Raw genomic sequence first — 17,996 nt, 5'->3', positions numbered from 1 at the left:
ATTTGATGGGCACAGTTATGAAGACACTTGCTTATGCACTTATGCTTGCAAGTGCTCACTTAAAATCGGGTGGGCTGCAAGGAATGTGGATTTGCGCTCGTATGCATGAGTGAATGTGCATATGGATCTGTATGCGAGTGCCAATTCATTTGATGTGAACATGAAGAAAAGGCTGAGACCACCTGTAAGCGATAATTTACCAATTTACAAAAATTTTACACTACGAGTCCATGAGAAGCGCTATAAATTGTGGTCAAAGTACGTGAATATGTAGATTAACAGAATATAGGGGGTATAAAGTAAGGTACTTTGATGCGCACTTCCTAAATCCATTACTACATAGCAAATTTAGTTAATGCTAATACCCATCCAAAAGCTGTCTTGCTAATTTTGAGCTTAGCTGAAAGTATTCGCGTTGTCAGCAGTTAGCGAATACAAAAATTGAGCTTCCGTAATGATGTGCCATAAAGTAGGGCATCTTGGAATATCTGGAATAGAAATCCGATCTAAGAAGAAGTGTAGCTTAGACTTACTTAGCTAGGTGGGACAGGGAAGGTTCATTGTGATTGTAGTATTTAGGTAGGTAAGTAGGTAGAAGTGGCAGCCGGTTTCTAAGCCAACTCTCTCATGCCGTTGCCGATCCCAGTTTATCTACTACTCCTCGTTAAACCATTTTGTTTTAAGTGCAAACCCATTGATCTGTCTAACATTTATATCTCTAAGGTCATCACTATCATTCAAGAACGATGAGCCAAAGTATCTAAACCTAGTGGCATACCACGCTGGACAGTAACAGAGAAGGTGTCCAACGGGCTCTTCCTCACCCCATTCTTGCAGCTTCTAAAATAGTTGAAATGAGATACATTCGATCTTTGAGCATGCCGATTTGGGAGATAGTGACCTGTGATCAAAGCAACTAATATAGAGACGCTTTTCCTTGACCGTTTAACTGCTTGACATCCCATATTGTCCAAATTCTTTTTGTAGCGTTAGATGTAAGACTATCTCGGTTGGCTCAAGTTACCATTGTCACTTGAACCACGCAGTTTGTAGGTTGAGAGTGGCATACCTATAATCTCCATACCAAGAGGGAGGCGAGTGGTAGTGCCTTCTCTCGCTAATTTGTCCGCCTTCCAATTCCCTTATATGTCACTATGTCCTCGCACCCATATCAAATGGATGCGGAAATATTTCGCCGTCTCGTTAAGAGATGCTAGGCATTTGCGAACAATGATGGAATCAGTGACAACTCCGCCAAGAGATTTAGATGCCGCTTGGCTATCAGAATAAATATAGATTTCTCTATGAGAAGTTCGTATCAGATACGTGATGCCTTGTTCTCGCCAAGACTGAGAACCTCGTATCAAATACGAGTTTGTTTATACGCACGAAAAAGCCTTTCTTCAAAAGTGACATACGCAATCGTCGCTCGATTCATAAGTTAAAGGGTTAATGTCTAGAGTTTCCGTCTGAGATACGTTACAGTGATTAGGAAAACGTACCGAAACGCTTACTTTTGGCTTCTTACAGTAGACGCCAAATCCAACCATATTACCATATTGTCAAACTCTGATCCATCAGTAAAGAGCCATAAACAGGTTTTCCGACCAGGTACATTACCAACTCACTTACGTCTATTAGGAATTCTAGTAGTAAATGACCTATTAGAATATGGTTCATCCAGCAATAGTTAACAGGATTAGTTGGACCTAGATCGAGTGTTATGGCTGAGTGTACAACATTTAAATCGCGCCATTGATTAGTTGCAGCAAACCGAGCAGCAGTGTTATCTGCATTCTGTATGTATACCAACCAAGTCTAGGGGAGGTAAGAAGAACAGAGCATTCAGAGCAGCAGAGGGTGGGGTTCTAAGAGCACCGCTGTTACAAATAAAGCGCTATACGTTGAACTCTCTGAAGCCTGTTTCTAATCGTTGTCTTGTGGTATCTATCCCTTTTGAAAGATAACTTTTGATTGTTTTGAAATACATTTTTTTAACTTCAGCAAAAATAGAAAAATTAGTTCTTGACAATAAACATATTCTGAATGAAAAATGTTTAGCAAAACTCATTTAAAAAAATTGAAAGGGGAATTTTAATATAACTAAATCTGAAAAACTCAATTAAGATATAATAAAAAAGTATTTTTATTTTATAAAAACTCTACAGTAATGCTCAGAAAGGATTTTCGCAGTCCTAAATTTTATTAGCCTTAAACGAATACGATATTTTGGCAGATCCAGTCAGCTTTTACGACAGTGTTATGATTAAACTTTCGAGTTCTTCAAATACCCCCTTTGTTGGGTACCTGGCCGAGCTCCTACTCTTATTTGTTGATGATTTCCACAAACGCTGGAACATGCGGATGACGACTCGGAGCGGCAGATGGTTTTTTATGAGGAGTTCTTTCATGGCAAAAATACACTCGAAGGTTTGCCATTGCCTGCCGAGGGGCGACCGCTATTAGAAACACCTTTTTCTATCATTTTGCGTTTCACTTTCGAATGAGAGTCACGCACCTACTTATTTGGCTACGGCAGCTGCTATGAATGTGCTGCTTCATTTGCTGTAGGCTAATAGATCTGTTTAGCAAGTAATCGCTATTCTGTTCCAAAAAACGTTGCTAGAGAGGCGTGTTGACTTTAGTCGGTACAAGTTAGCAAGAGCTAGTAACGAGCTAATTCGAGCGCGATGTAGTGAGTTTTTAATGTTTATTGCTATACAGAAGGTTGTTGTTTTACTAATCTGAGTTCCATGGTTCTGGTATTTACTTATTTGCGCTCGATTATTCAGGTGGAATTTTGCAGCTGTGTAGAAACTTATCCATTACTTGGCCGACTTTTAAAGTAAGCAGAAATCACCTTCAAGCCTTTTATACTTTACGCCTTTTCATACTTTTATGTTTTTATCGAAAATTTTGGCATTTCTTGGCATAAACATATAAAATTTTCACTCCATCATCATAGCATGGCAGTTCGGGGCGACCCCTTGTTTTCATTACAATTCGCCTCCGAACGACACTCGGTCTTCAGCTTTTCTTTTGACATCAGTTATGTCCATAGTTCTTATGTCTTTTTCTATGTCTTCCGTATTTTTTTTCTAAGCCAACCCCTTCTTCTTTACTAATTCTTTATTCATTGAGTTAAAAAATTCATCTCATCCAAAAGTTGAAATTAACTGGTGAACATTTTCGTGCGATAATTTGTTACAGTTTTTGATGTAGCTTATTGAGACAGGAGTGCATTGATCAGCTTGCCTCGCCTTTTGGCGTTGAAGCACCATTGGTATGAAACACTGGTACGATCGTCGATCTTTGCGCGATTAATTTCTTGAAGGCCGTCCAAAAGCTGTTGTTGTGCCAGGAACAATCGATGCTGTGCGTCAATTGATAACGCAAGATCGTCATGTCACGCCATCTATCGCCAGATAGACACATCTCTAGGCATTAGTGAGACAAACATACCTTCAATAATGCATTAAAATTTGGTCGCCAAGAGGACTTGTTCCCGTTCGATACCGCATAATTTGTTAGAAATATTGATGAAATGGTTGAAATGTCACTTCCCAAATTGCACTAAAGCGCCGTTTTGATACCATTATGAGACCTCCAACAGGCAGATATCTACAGCTAGCCAGAGCTGTTGATGTAATGGAGAAAATTGATTGGATTTAGGTTGGCGAACTGCCACAGGTTGTAGAAGAAAGGAGCGCCCAGTGACCTAAGTCGTTTAGTTGCCAAACCCGGATATTTACATAATTTGACAATCGTTCAAAAAAGAGCTCGTGTCGATCAGTGCACAGAAATGTTGAAGAAATTCAGTCGCGGTGGTTCAAAGCACGTCTATGACAAATCCTTGACCTTTGCATATAATAACCGGAAACAAAACAGCAATCGGCATGGGTGTTCCAATAAAAGTCGGAAGAGTTCTCAAAATTTTGGTAAAGTCGCAACTGTACCACTAGAGAAACTTAAAACAGTCAGTTTTGAATGGTAAACAATCATTTGTTTGCCAGAAGTTTACGGAGAATTAAAGAAAATCATCGGCTCTCACAAGAGAGTTTTTGATCAAAAGATCGAATTATTGAATCATACGCCTTACAGCACTGATTTGACCCTTTAAGATTTTTTTTTGCCGAACATCTAAAATAAAATGCGAGATCAACGTTACTCAACGTCTGAAGAATCCGTTGAATCTTTTAACAGCTCGTTTGGAAGTATCCAGTTTTGAGTAGCAGATCTGCTTTGCAATTGGGTTCAAGCGTATGCAGAAGTGTGTTGAATTCCAAGGAGAATATTTTGAAAACAGATTTCATTATTGAGCGAAAACATAAAAGCCAATCTCATATTAAGTTGTAAACAATAACAGTTTGGATCTTAATTGAGTCGATCTGCTGCCGAAGACGTCTCTAAGATCGTTACAGATGACGGGTCACAGTTCTAAGTGCATGCATCTGAAACAAAACAAAAATCCGCCGTATGGGTCTTTCACACCTAACCAAAACTAAACAGAAATTCTTCACACTCGAAGCACTCGGAAAAAAATGTTATAAGGCATTAGGTCAATAAGGCGAAATAATTCTGAGTATTATTATACTATAAGTTACCAGAGCGCCGGTTTTGAGTGCATAGTGCCTAATGATCAAAGTGTTGGTCTGAGTGTTTGAAAAAAATGGCCGGATAATTCTCCTCCTCGAACAGAGTTCGGACACATCAACTCAAATAACTATTTGACTGATGAAAATGAAAGAATGGTTGAATGAAAAATAGCCACACCAGAATGTCCTAGTTTTCGTACAAAACGCAGAAGGTTGTCATAATGAAACTATTGACATATAAAGAGTGATCAGATTGGAGGTACTTTTTCCAATAGGGCTTTTGATAGATCACGCGTGACTACTGTTGAACGAAATACGTAATTTTTTTTCGTATTCATGGACATTTCCTCATGGAAAGGCTTCAACAACGTTTACAAATTGTATAACTGTATTATGAAAATTGATGCTCTGTGAAAAGTGTTCATCGCGGGCTCAGGCCAAATTTTGGTGTCTATAACCGTCCTACCGCACGCCCTATTCGGCAAACCATCGGCAAAACTGAGAATAATTTTATGGTATTGGATGATACTCGACCGATTAGATCACGTACAGCTCGAAGTGAAGATAATATTGCGGCTGTAAATGAGAGTTTAGCCGAAGGCCAGGAAGGATCGATTTGGCGCCGATCTCAACAACTTTATCTATCTTATGGTTCTATGATATTTGGACGATTTTACGCAAAGTTCTTGGTTCGAAAGCATATAAAACACAGCTAGTCCAGGATTTGAAGTCGGCCGATCTTCTAAAGCGTCATAATTTCAGTCGTTGGACTCTTGAAAAACTCGCCGAAGATCGATATTTTGGGACGTGAATTTTGTTTGTTCCAGCCTATGGGCTGGAAGAATCATTGGCCCATATTTCTTTAAAGACGAGGCTGGCGCCAATGTAACAGTGAATGGGGAATGCTATAGCGCTATAATCGGCTTTTGGATGCCGAAAATTGCAGCCCATCATTTCCACATTATTAGTTTCAACAAGACGGTGCTACTTGCCATACAGCCCGTGAAACAATGGACTTACTGCGCCATCGTTTCGGTGAGCAATTACTCGGACCAGTGGATTGGCCACCAAGATCGTGTGATATCACACCCTTTGACTTTTATTTGTGGGGTTATGTAAAGTCTAAATGCTTTGTGGATAAACCAGCTTCGATCGAGGCATTGAAAGCCAAGATTATTAAGAGATTATTTAAGAGATACCGACCGAAGCCTTCCAGCGAGTCATTCAAAATTGGTGTTTACGGATGGTGGCCGAATTATGGCGCAGTTGCGACGAACATTTGAAAGGGATTATCTTTAAAAAATAAATGTCATGCATGGTTGTACACAAAAATAATAGAGACTGCGCAATCAATTTGAATTTTCGTGATTTAATTTCAATTTAAAATCTAATACCTCTAAATTGAACACCCTTTACAAGCAAATCAGCTGTTTTGCAATGCATGATGCCTACATTGTTGTTGCGGCGGACTAGCCGTAAGGCCAAAGGAGAGATTTGAGCGTCTTTTATCCAATCCGCAAAATCTGTGGCACGAATGTGGCACTCTATACCAATACTGACAATCAATTCAGTTGTCATTCAAATGCGGCGCCGAAACGGACTCATTCTGAAAGGCCTATAGAGGCCGCCAGCCATGCAGCGCCAAAAAGCGTCAGCGGCTTGCAAATCAAAGATAAACTTGACAGCAGGAAAAGCCATTCAAAAGCATTCGGACGTTCATGTTTTTGCAGGTTTCTCAAGTGGAATGGTTCAAATGCTTTTAGAAATGGGTCGAACTCTTGTTTATGAATGGATCAGAAGGCAGAATATTTTGAAAGACCAGAATGACATTTTCAATAAAAAATATTTCTCCTTATTAAATAAGTATTAGGCTCACGGTATACATAATTGGTGTTCCTCTTACTACAAACAGTCATTTGCCTATAAGTGCGATTTCGCCTACGTCTGTTTATACTTGAATGCTAATTGGTAAGAAACTCTTTCTTGTAACTGTCCATTTGAAGATGACATATCATTTCACTATGCACAATTTATTCTCTCCACCTACACAGTGTGACAAGTGGTTTTTTATTTTTGTTCTTTTTTTTCGTTTTAAATTCCAGTTATTGTAGAAGGAAATGCTGAAGTGACTGTCTAACACTTACCTTTGGCGCTTTAACGGTGATGCTGGTTTTGTAGTGCTCTTGTTGTTACTGTTACTGTTATTGTTGTGAATTTGAGCAGCATGGACTTTCGGCTACATCGGCCAACCAACTGTAACTGTATTCGTTGTATTGGTCAGCACCAATTGGAAATGCACTCGAGTGCCGTATCTGCCGAGTAAATTGCAAATGAGCAACGGAATCACGCGGTTTCAGCGAGCGTACGAAAGCCGAAAGTGCATGTTTGTGTTTGTGTATGCGTGTGTGGCTGTATGTAGGGACCGTTTAAGCTCGTACACCAGGTCGCATAAGTTTCCCGCATCTAAAACGAGACTGCTTGCAATTAATTGCACAACGGACACCCAATATAATTGCAAACGGAACGGATATCCGCTGCCCGGTCGCGCGTCAGATAAACACGCTTGCACATAGAAACGGGCAGACAACAGATAGGTTGTTGGTTCGTTGTTGGTTGGTTGGCTGTAAGGCTGCTCCACAACTAGTTGGTCAGGCAGGAAGAAATCACAAATCACAATTCAAATGATCAGCAGAGTCTCGTTTCTTTTCTTTTTCTGCTTTATTTTGTTTCTGCCTCTTCTGCTTCTTCTTCTTTATTTGTGCACTTGTGGGCAGCTTGTGTGCAACCGTTATTTTAAATGGCTGTCGCTTGCAAATCGCTGTAGTGCGTTATTGTTGTTGTTGTTGTGCTGCTACTTGATGGCATCCTTTATTGCGCTGCTCGGCGCTGTTGTTGTAAAGCGTGTGAGCGCGCAGGCGCGCACTGGGACACTTCCTCCTTCAGCCGTCGGCGCACCAACGGATGTTGTTTACTGTGCACAGCACAGAGATGTTGCACTTTACAGTTATTTTTTATTGCAGCTTTTCTTGTCGTTTTGTTAATGCCAGCAATTTTATCGTTTTTGTTGTTTGTGCTATTTTTTCTTTTCTTTATTGTTTCACTTTATGTTTTTTTGTTTTTGTTGCGCCTGTGGTTGTTTGTTGCTGCTTTTGTGTCACTCTAGTTGACAATTTTGTACTTTATTGTTGTTGCTTTAAAGTCCGATTTGTTGTTGTTGATATGAAACTGTTGCTGATGACGCTCAGTTTGCCGTTTTGCATGTTGTCTCATCGAGTAGTGACAATTCTTCGTGTTGTCTAACGGTTAGCACTTCCGATGGCTTTGCACACACGTACATTTGCATGTGTGTAAGGTGGACAATTGCACGCCAATAAATGTAACAGCACTCGGGCATAGGTACGAAGCATTGACTGATGGCGGAAAGTGTAAACCTATTTTCAAATTGAAAGTATTTTGTTGTTTTAGTTGTGGTGGTTCCGGTAAGCCACTTGCAGTTATGTATTTGTTGCTTTGTGGAGAATAAAAGTTCCGATAAGCGAAGAGAGGGATTAAGTTTTTGAGCACTAAGTTAATTGGGCGAGGCCAGTTTAGATGTTTTGGAACAATTATGTAATTAAGTTCTATGGGACATTTTTTATATAGTTTTTTCTTTGTTACTGAAATATTTGAAAAATGATTAGTATGCGTTCTAAGTTGCTCGAATCGTCAGGGAAAGCAATAGAAAAATATTTTGTTGAAAAAAAAAAATAAATTTTTTTCGGATATTTTTATACACGCGCAACGTCAAAATATTGGCATAGTTGAAAAATCCCTTTAAATAGGTAAGCTATTCAGTTGGTACAGGTGCCTGCATTCTAAGTACGGATAACTATAACTGACCTAAATTAAAATGCAGAAGCAGGTAAGCAACTGTGTGTCGGTGAAAGGGCATTACAGAGCGAAGTCAGAATCACTTGAAATTAATTTTGCACGCCAATAGTGACTTTATTTGAGTTTATTAATTTCACATAATTTCTTTTTGATAATTGTACTTCTTGGTATTAAAAACCTAGATTATTTCATTTCAACTGATTTTCGTTCCATCATTTATATTATTTTAATTTCATTTACACTCTCTATTCCACAAAAAACCGAACTTTTTCTAAAAAAGCGCCATCTTTAGAAACATTTTTGAATTCGTTAACGCTGTGAAATTAGTAGGGCATGCGAATGTAAATAACTTCAGTTATTGCATCAAATTTGCTAGCATGCCTTTTACAGCGGCTGGAAAATATGTTTAAAAAAAAGCGGCAATTCGTTTAGATACATGGATTACTCGCAGAAATCATCGAAAAGTGCGTGATTTCGTTAGAAATATTAAGAAATCGGTTGTAAAATGGAGTTAAGGATTCCGTGTGTATCATATAATATTTTTATTGAGTTTTAAAATATGCATTTGATGCTCTGACAAAAAGGCACTTTATTTCGTTGCATCATTCGTTACCTTGCATTTGATTTAACAATGCACAAAACTGTATTTGGCGTTGAAGCGGAAGGGTCGTGAATTAATTGTAGCTTTTAAGTGATTGCCATGGGATATAGATAGCTCGTTTGGTAACATGAAAAAGTGACTCGCAAACTGGGATACGAAGCAGATGGCGTATATTCACTCATATATTCATTATTAAACAAGTTTTGTCTTTTTTCAGTAAAAAAAAGTGAGGAATTTTTTGGAATAGAGTGTTTAATGAAATAAAATTTGAGTTCAAGAAGTTAAATTACACATTTTAAGTGATATATTACATATTCACCTATTTAATTTAATTTTGTTTAATTTTTAATTTAGTTTTAAGAATTTAAATTTGGTTTTAAGTTAATGTTTTATTTTAAACTAATTTAAATAATTTGAATTTATTTAGTTTGGCTTAACTGAATATATTATAAATTAATTATTTTGAATAGTTGTAATTAATTAAATTGGATAGTTTTATTTTAATTTTTTACAATACATATACATATATATAATTTATTTTATTTGAATTAATTATTGAATTTAAATTATTGAACTAAAAAATAATTTAGCATAATGTAACTAAATTTAACTTTATTTGATTTTATGTAGTTCAAGTTTATTTATTTTGTTTGATTTATTTTATGCAATTAAATTTGATTTAATTTAATTTATTTAAATTTAATTTTAATCACTTCAATTTAATTTAATTTAGATTAATTCAAATTTGCCCAATTCAATTTAATTTCTTTGAATTTAAATATACTTGATGTAATTTGTCTTCATTCAATTTAATTACATATAATTTTAATTAATGCCGATTAATTTAATTTTGACTAATTCAATTCCTTCTGATTTTATTAGGTCTAACTAAATACGAATTTGTTTAAATTAATTTAATTAAAATTAATTTAATTTGTTTCAATTTAATTAAACTTGATTTAAATAATTTCTTACAATTTAACAATATTTAATTTTAATTAATTTAAGTTCATTTAATTTTAGTTCAAATTAATTTGATTTAATTTAATTTGGAATATACGCTTAGTTTAATTTGAATTAATTTAGAATGCTTTAGTTGAGCTTAACATAATTCTGATTAATTTAAGAAATGTTATAAATTTCAACGCAAGTAAATTAATTTAATTTTATTTAATTTAATAATTTAATTTTGTTTAATTTGATAGAATTTAATTGAAATGATTTAATTTGTTGTAATTTAATTCAAATCAATTAAATTTAATTTGAATTCGTTTGTTTTAATTTAATTTAGTCGAGATTAATTAAGTTTAGTGGAGTTTAAATTAACTTGATTTACATATTTTAATTTTTTTTAAATTTAATTCAATCTAATTTAGTTGCAATAATAATGCATTTTAATTTTATTGAATTATTGTTAACATAAATATAATTTTATTTTGATTTTGCTAATAGTTTTCTTGTCTTCCAGCGAAAACAATTTCCATTAATTTACTAGGCTGTATGCATATTCAATATTTATTTTCTCCGCAGTCACTCGTTTTCATTTATTTACCGCATAAAATATTAACGTCTCAATTTTCTCGAGTGATATTATAAGTATACGCGTACTTCAATTTGTTTACATTTATCACTGCTGCCATAAAACTTCCGCAATGATTCGATTTAAACGCAGCATTAAGTTTCATTTAGTCACAATATCCATTATCGTAATTACTTTCTGCATATAATGTGATTGCTTTTTATTTAAATGGTCTCCAGTTTTTATTATTTAATTTTCTAAAATCAGCTACAATAATTTCTAGCTATTCGATGCCGTTATTTCATTATAATTGTGCTTTTTTATCATACCATAAGTGGAGCATAAATTAGGTCATTTTCAAATTCATATGTACATTTGTATGTGTGTATATATTTAACTAATTTTCTTTTCACACAAAATTTGGTAGTAAATGGAAAAAGAAGGCAAAATCTCATCCGACCGACTGCGCCCAAAAACTCATCAGAGCGCACACGGACGTTGGACTGTGGGCCAAAAATCGCAGACTATGCGAATTGATTGCGGACGACACCACCAAGTGTCCGTTAGTCGGGTAATACAACACCACGGTGATGTTCGCGCGCGCGCACACTCATGCTCGTCGAATTCGAGATCGCACAACACTCACTCAACACACCGCACACATTGAATTCGTTCGATTTTGGTCCTGCGCACCACCGGACATTGCGACAAAACACAACCGTAAAGTAAGAGATCGTCTTGCTGACTGGATGACGCGCGCATATAATCCATAGCCGACGTACATTTCCTTCAACTCATCGCAAAACGCTACGACGACAACGCTTCACTTCAAGCTGAAGCTGAAACTGAAGCTTAAGTTGAAGCGGCAGAGATGCTTCAGTTCAGACGCGACGATCGAGGTGAGCGCGACGAACTTGCTCTGCATTCATAAAACAAGTCTGCAACAATAACAAAACAAATGCATAGACAAACACACATACACACACACACTTTGCTATGTTATGGCTAACGACAGTAACGGCTTTTAAGAAGAAGAAGCAATATGGGCAGCAAGAAATAGATCCACACATTGAAGAAATGTAACAATTGCCAATCGAGTAATCGCTGCCGCTGCCACTGCCACCGCCACCGCCACGATAGCCGTCACCGAGCGGATGGGCGACTATTAAAATTTACTCTAATTCAGTCAACCGATGACGTGAACGTCGCATACCACAATATAACGAACGACCACATCGATTACGATGAAGCCGAGGAGCTCAGTTAGCTGAGCTGAGTTGAGCAACGCGCGCTACTCAGCACAACTGCGGTCGGCGCGCAAAATCGTTGCAGCGGTTCGTTTGCTAGTATGGGGCGGACAATATGTGAGCTGTTAATGCTGCTGCTGCTTCTTCTTCTTTTCTCAATGCACCACCCTCAGTTCGAGTACGCATGCAACCACTTACACTAGATGCGCAGACACACCCTCGCAACCACGGCACTACGCTCGATGGCAGTAGCAACGCTGATGCATTTGAAGAATGCTTTGGCGTGTATGTCTCCAACAACGGTGGCGGTAACGGTATATGTTGGTATTTTCAAATTAGCAGTATGTGTACGTATGTATTTTTTACAGTCAAATTTTGGCGCGTCACGACCATTCTTCTCAGCTACGCGGTGGTGTACTAAAATAAAAGTGATCTTAACGCTTCAGTTTACCCTAAAGTGGAATTGGGCAAGACAAGGTAAGTACTGCAGACAAGCCAGGCATTCAAAGCAGCGTCAAAGACTTAGAATCGACAGACAAATAGACAAAAATGAAGGAAATCGACAATATCACAACAAAATGCTAGCAACAGCAGCCCAACAACAAGGGAAACACCAACTGGCATCAACAAACCTGAGTAGAAAAAACAAAGCCACAAAAATGTCCGAATGAGATCGTCGCTGGCATCGTCAGCTAAGTCGCTCAATTTCTTTACCAACGAACAGAGGAAGCAGACGAACAACTGTAACAAAACAAGCCGAGCGCCAAGTATGGCTTACGAGTGCAACAACAAATTGAAGATGGAGGCGCAGAAGCTAGACAGCGGCAGCGGCTTTTACTGAATGAATCTTGCAGTCGGCAGTAGGCAAACAGACGACGCCGACTTTGTGTGAAGACTGCGTAGAAGATAGCAGCAACGTAAGCTTCAGCGTTGTAGTTTATATATATATGTATGTGTGTATGTGTGCCCTGTATCTAAGTTTGGGTGGAGTATCTTCCGCCCAAATACGTTGCGCTTGATTGAGCCAAAGCCGGCCACTACCACTGATCGCAAGCAATGCTCGAATGCGTTCCACAAGCAACCAGTCTGCGATTGCTCTCTTCTCGCTCTCTCTCTCTCTCTCTGCTATACGTAGAACACAAATTTGAGTTGAATGATTTGGCCCATAACGGCATCGTTTGTTGACGAACATATTACGGGCCACTAGTGGTAGTCATCGTCGACGTCGTCGTGCATAAATATTTGGCCAGCAAAAGTGAAGTTGGACCACGAGCGGGTTACTCGTCATGATCATGCTTTGTTTCGAGATGAACACTCTCGCTCTCTGTTGACTTTTGTGCGCACAAAAAGAAAAGAAAAACAAGGACGTGTCTGCTAGAAGAGCATGAGCTTACTAAACGTTTCACAAGTCTTGGCTCGACAGTCTGTTTGCGGACTTCTTGCTGATGTGGTGTGCATTGTCTGCGCACACGCAAGATATCGCTTCATATATGAAGTAAAATAGTTCGTAGCAGACTTACGCGAACGTCTTGAAATCTGTCTGCATGATAATGGTCCGTGACTCTTGAAGGCACACCCTTCACCTTGCCATCTTTTTTGGCCCAACGGGCCGGCTGGCAAGTAAGCCAAGTAGCTGGTCGTGCACACAAAGAGGCGGCTGATGGACAAGGCGACAGACTGACTGAGCCAAAGAACGGCTAGCGGCAACCGCACCACCAGTAGAGGTGCACACATTGAAGTACTTCATAGGCCCCGACTGCTACTGGTCTATCTTACTGAGTTGGGCATTTTGACATTTGGAAATTGGAGTGGAATGCGCTCTAGTCCGTTTGAACTTCTGCCAGTCCTGGCTGTCAACTATGCACTTATACAGCGTCTTATTGTAAGTTATGCAGTTGAGAAGGTCTTCTCGTGCAGGCTACCGATTAATGCACAGACCATGCCACGCCAATTCAATTCAGTGCAAAGCGGGCAATGCAAGCCAAACCGAAAACCCGAAGTGACGTGGCAAAACATGCAAGTGTGGCCAAGTAGAGCAAAGTGTCACGCTTTTACGGTACACACACAAGCACATAAGTAATCATTTCATGGCTTTTCCTTGGCTAAGAGAGCAGTGAAAAGCGTCCATAGCGTCGTTGCACGAAATCGATCAAATCACAAATGACTGGACAGTGACAGTTGAACAGTTGAACATGGCTTGCATGTCATTTGTGTGCTCACACACACACACACACGCGCACATAACCTTCACTTCGAGCGGTGAAAAACAACAGAAGCGCTTCGTGTGTCAGCCTGGAAAGCAGTGAAATGTAGTGCATACCAGGGCAGCTAGCCAGCTCTACCTACAAATGTAACCGTTGGCCGAACGTTTGTGCCGACGATTGTGTCTCAGAAAAACAAATGAAAGCCGAGACTATCTACTTTTTTCCGCCATTCGAAACGGATGCGGGCACGCGCACTCATTCGAATGGTACTTGGCGACGGACATTGGGAATGATAGTTAGTTAAGTTGGTTTGCGATGTGTTATTTGCATCCGTGCATCAGAAGCTGCTCAGCGCTCCTCAGTGCCACGAGCGGATTTACGTCAATTGTTGGGATGCTGCAAGAATGGTGACACTTTTTGATTTTTGGGCCTTCAGACTTTCTTAGTCTAATTAAGGTTATTTGATGCTAAAGGAATTAATAAAATGAGGTTCGAACTTCCATCGCATGGTCTTTTGTGCCCTCTATTCATCCGAGTATCTCATCCAAACCCTGTTCCCTTAATAAATCTAAGATAGAGTTGAGTGGGGTTGAACGTATGTGCCTTTCTTCCAGGCGCAACCGGCCAAGATATCTGGTTTGCTGGAGTCTCCGAGGACTGATCGCAGAAACGGCAGAAGTCGATGGATCATATCTCAATCTGTGCATGTGACTACGCAATCTGCAGTAACCTGTGAGAATGCCCAGGAGTATTCTCAGTTTGATGCTAGAAAATGTTTTGTATTTTCATAATGCAAATATAAACAATTTTTTCAAAGAATATGAGTTTGTTTGAGGAGATAACCTCCTAAGAGATTGGCATTGGGATAAAGAGACTAGTCTTACTACCACAAGGAAAAAAAGTGGGAGATTTGTTAGGTTTTATCAAAAATGTCAGGTGCTGGCAGGATAGACTTAAGAGTAAATTTTCCTACAGGTGAACTTCGATTTGCACGGGATTTGCACAGGTTGCAAGGGTTTTTACCCCATCCGAGCATGAATCTCTTTAGTATGCCTCAAGACAAATTATCTACTCTCCCCCAGTTATGGATGCATACCGATGTAAGAGTTGTAGGATGCTCAAGCGAATTCGCTTATCTTGTTTCCAGATATAAATTAAGGTACACTGGTCGACCAAAGAGGTATGAGCGAATAAGGACCTATAACCAAATCTTCTGTCGAATTGGACAAATGGCTCAACACGCTTCCAATTAAGGTGATCCACCTCTCGATAAGCGCCAAATGATAGAAAAAGTTTTTCTCAAACAGGGGTCGCATACGACAGGCAATGGAAAACCGCCGAGTGTTTTTTGCCAAGAAAAAGCTTCTCATAACAACCATCTGCCGTTCGCAGGATACGTAAAACCTGTTTTCCATTTTTGAAAACATTTCAAGGAGTATACAACAAATGAGAGGAGAAGGAGCTCGGCGAAACATCTAACAAAGAGTTTAAGTGTCAATTATATGAGTGCCGATCTCTCCAAAAAAATTATCTCCAATATCGGACCTCTTCCTCTAAGCTTTTTAAGAAATTTTATGATGCTGTTTAGTTTCTGGACATGTAACCTTAACTGATCAACTTCCTGTTGAACAATTACTGAGTAGACTCGGTGTAAGTACTGGAGAGCAATAAGAAGCCTCAGACAGGCAAAACTAGTTGGTTGCTTGGCCAGCTTGAAGAGTTTTCTGTCAATAGATCTATTCATCTATAATTAGATACCATAGCGACGTCTGGTGGGCGCATAGCGCTTTGATATGGAATGGGAACTTAATTTTGAGGATGATAAGACACCCGCGTAGGTTTTGTAGCACAATTCAACCTTGGCCAGGTAAATATTGAAGGGGTCTGTTTGGTTTAGGGTGGTGGTGGAGATGATGGAGGTGTTGTCTGAGTGGCACAGCTCAGACACAATTAGCGTAAAACATGCCATACTCCACTTGTAGAACCCCTTCTTTTTATTAGTCGAAACATTTTAATTTGATTATGGATCTGCCTATGTCGTTTATTTTCGTTTCTGCAATTTCTTTCAGGTTGTTCACTAAGAATTTCTCCAGCATTCTATGCCGTAGAGCACCCAGACTTGAGCACTCACACAGGCAGTGAAAAACTGTTTCCTTAGATTCTTCTTGATTGCAGCTTCTACATTTACTGTTGATGGCCATCCATCTTTCTGTCATGGGAGACTTTCATGCTTAGGGGCACTTAGTGTTTCTTGGCCGAACCGTGCACGGAAATATGGTGATACAAAAGCCCATTTGGCTCCGTGTTCTTCTTCGTTCTGCTACAGCCGGTTTTCTATTTATCGATTTGTTTATTTCAGTGGAGTTCGAAGCGAAACTATGGGACTAATATCCGTATCGTGGCTTAAATATAAATCCAAGATTCGAAGATATACAACGATATTAAGCAGTGTTAACCGGCGGTAGGTTACTCCATCATTTTCTTGTGGGAGTTTTGATTGTATGCGTGCGACTTGCGTATTACTACCGATTGCTGTAGGGCAGCCTTTATGATGAATGTCCTCTTAGCGCGCAATTAAGGCCAATTTGGCTCGTCCGTAACGTTGAATATAAAAACTTACTTTCAGAAATAAATTTTTGTTCATTTAGGACTGTTAAGTGTCATACTTAGAGATCGTTATTATTTTCAGTAGAAAATATTCTTGCGCAACCTAAAGTATGGCTTTTTGAAAAAAGCAATATAAAAATGGATTATGAATTTCTAATAAACTAAATCCTCAGAGTGCTATAATCTCTAAGATCGCCGTTGCCGAGTGGGCTGGTGCGTGATTAACATTTGGAAGGACTTAAGTTCGAGTCTCCGAGCATGAAATACCAAAATTATAGAAAAAGTGTTTTCTAATAGCAGGCAATGGCAATACCTCCGAATGTATTTCTGCCATGAAAAAGCTGCTCATAAAAAAACATTTGCCGTTTGGAGTCGAGTTAAAACTCTAGGCCACCCCATTTGTGGAGCAACATCAAAACGCACGCCGCAAATAGGAGAAGGAGCTCGGCGAAACACCCAAAAAAGGTATAAACGCCAATCTTGCTTGCCGTAGTATCCGACTAAGCGATTTGGGTTCAGTTGAGCAGAGAGTTTTCGTGATAAACGATGCCAATTTGAACCACCAAGTCATTCCGAGCCCCTCTCCACCTGGTATTTCCAACGCAAAGGAGTCATACGTCTAGTATAGAGGGCAAAAGGCGAGATCTGATAAAGATAAAATCTTGAATCTCAGTTTTATCCACTAAAGATAACTGAAATCCCCGCATTCAGAGAGGCAAAAATGCTCCTGAGCTCCGAATAACGAATCTGCACATGAAATGAGTCACGTCAGTAAGGCGAGAAATATTCATTTGTGCTCTCATACTTTATACATCATCATCATAGCAATTAGTGATCCAGCGACCAGTGATTCCTTCACAATCGCGCTCCATGCGACACGGGGCATTGCGTCGCTTCTCCTAGCATTTATAAGGCGCAAATCTGTATTAAAATCGTTTGCCCATCTTCTTGGCGGTCTTCCACGCTTTTTACTGTCCCTAATAAGAGAGTTGAATGCCTTTTGGGTAATTCTGCTTTCGTCCATCTTGAGCAGGTGTTCAAATCTACTCAGCCGCTAAGCTTTAGCGGAACGCCCAATGTTTTGATCTGATATCAACTGTTCGATCTCATCATTGTCTCTGATTCTGTAAGGTCCATCAGCTTACATTACCGCTTTAAATATTCTTCTTAGAATTTTACGCTCAATGCGGAGAAGGTTGTTCTTTATATTAGATGTCAGTACTCATGCTTCGCAACCTTGCTTGCCTTGTTGCTACTCCTGTAGATTTGTAGTTTACACCACCTCGATAGTAATTTATTTTCGAGAAGTTTCACGTGAGCAAAAAAACTTCTATTAGCAGCTTGTCCATCATT

General features: G+C 39.0%; 1 protein-coding gene across 1 annotated transcript in view; it reads right to left on the bottom strand.

Moving 5' to 3' along the window:
• LOC129249207 (Krueppel-like factor luna) overlaps nt 1-10,992 on the bottom strand; it is a 73,828-nt gene extending 62,836 nt beyond the window's left edge. Inside the window, exons 1-2 of the mRNA XM_054888889.1 lie at nt 10,915-10,992; nt 6,740-8,251 (exon numbers count right to left, since the gene is read on the bottom strand). The gene's annotated coding sequence lies outside the window, so the exon portion shown is untranslated. The remainder of the gene's footprint in view (nt 1-6,739; nt 8,252-10,914) is intronic.
• Between the last annotated feature and the right edge of the window lie 7,004 nt (nt 10,993-17,996).

Source organism: Anastrepha obliqua, chromosome 5, assembly GCF_027943255.1.
Source record: "Anastrepha obliqua isolate idAnaObli1 chromosome 5, idAnaObli1_1.0, whole genome shotgun sequence".
In the NCBI taxonomy this organism is placed as follows: domain Eukaryota; kingdom Metazoa; phylum Arthropoda; class Insecta; order Diptera; family Tephritidae; genus Anastrepha; species Anastrepha obliqua.
This window is presented reverse-complemented; position numbering and strand designations above follow the sequence as displayed.